This window comes from Calidris pugnax, unplaced genomic scaffold (genome assembly GCF_001431845.1).
Source record: "Calidris pugnax isolate Ruff unplaced genomic scaffold, ASM143184v1 scaffold75, whole genome shotgun sequence".
NCBI classification, from domain to species: domain Eukaryota; kingdom Metazoa; phylum Chordata; class Aves; order Charadriiformes; family Scolopacidae; genus Calidris; species Calidris pugnax.
This window is the reverse complement of record NW_015090908.1, coordinates 834,365-836,075: the sequence shown is the minus strand read 5'-3', so window position 1 is coordinate 836,075 and position 1,711 is coordinate 834,365.

Here is a 1,711-nt window from a genome sequence, read left to right as displayed (position 1 = left end):
TGGGGGACCCTCGGGAAATGTAGTCGTGCCCCATGTGCGGGGCGGCGGGGGACTACAAGTCCCACAGTGCAGCGGCCGGGAGGAAGGGGAGGAGGAGGCAGAGGAAGAGGAGGAAGAGGAGGAGGAGTTCCTGGAGGTCTACCTCGACCTTGACCGCGGGGGGGGCAGGACGCTGCTGGCAGCCTGGGGTGCTGTGTCCGAGAGTTTGGGGGGGAATCCCCCCCGAAAACCCCCCATGGCATTATCCTGCCCTCCCGGCTGGGGGGGGGCACCCTTCCCCCCCTCCCCCCCACCAGCATCCGCTCCCACAGAGTGCCATGGGGTTGGAAGGGACCTCTGGAGATCACCCAGTCCAACCCCCTGCCAGAGCAGGGCCACCCAGAGCAGGTCCCACAGGAACGTGTCCAGGTGGGTTTGAATGTCTCCAGAGAAGGAGACTCCACCACCTCCCTGGGCAGCCTCTGCCAGGGCGCTGCCACCCTCACAGCAACGCAAGTCGTCCTCATGTTGAGGTGGAACTTCTTTTATTCAGGTTTGTGCCCATTTCCTCTTGTCCTGTCCCTGGGCACCACTGAAAAAAGACCAGCCCCATCCTCTTAAGACCCTCGCTTTAAGTATTTATAAGCATTGATCAGAATCAGAAGCCTTCTCTTCTCCAGACTAAAAAGACCCAAGTCCCTCAGCCTCTCCTCATAAGAGAGATGCTCCAGGCCCCTCATCATCTCTGTAGCCTCTGCTGGACCCTCTCCAGCAGTTCCCTGTCCTTGAACTGGATAGCCCAGACCCCGCCGGTTTGCCGTGGCCTCAGGGCTGCGGGGCCTCGCATCCCCCCAGGCTGGCTCGGCAGCATCCTTGAGGAGACCCTTCCCACCACCTTGGCTTCCCCCAGGGATTTACCACCTTCCCTATCCACTCCCCCCTGCCCATAGCAGCTTGGATTTATTTCTAGCCCTCATTTTTTATAAGGGGGGTGGGGGGAATTTGCTATACCCTGGGCTGTGCAACATCCAAGAGGGTCCTGGACGTGCTGCTGCCTGCTGGGCTCTCAACAAAATTGCCAAAGCCCCTCTTCCCCCAAGCCCAGCCCAGCAGCAGCCCCCCAAGATGTGCTGATGGGGTGAGACCTGGCCGTTAGGACACCGAGGGCTGAACCCCAGCCCTGCCCCTGTCCATGAGGCAAGAGCATCTGTAGAGGGAAATTAAGTGGAGGTGGAGACCCTCGAGGATGGGGCCCTGCAGCTGCTGTCCCCATCTCCGGGGAGATGACTCATTTTCTGAGAGCATCTTCTCTCCCTGCTTCCCTCCCCTTCTCCCAGCACTTACCCTGCCAGAAGTAAATGCAACCTGACAGGGCTCAGCTACTCTGCTGAAATATTTAGATGTTCCTGCCTGGAAGTGCAGCAGTGGGATTCCAGATGTCTGGGAGTTGTCACTCCCCACAAACACACCCCACCCAGCACTAAGAGGCACCCAGGCAGCTGCACCCCAGCCTGGGGTCTTCCCACCAGAGGCCTCCTGTCCCATTGAACTTCCCAACACCCGTGCGAAAATGCTCACCACCAAATCACCATGGTGGGGGCTGGACCAGCATTTATTTCACTTGGGTTTTTTTTCTCCTCCTTTTCTCAGCCAAACAGACAGAGCCAGGGTGTGTTATTTAGGTGATGGCACATTCACTTCCCAAAGCAGTTTCCTCCCCCGGGGAGGAAGT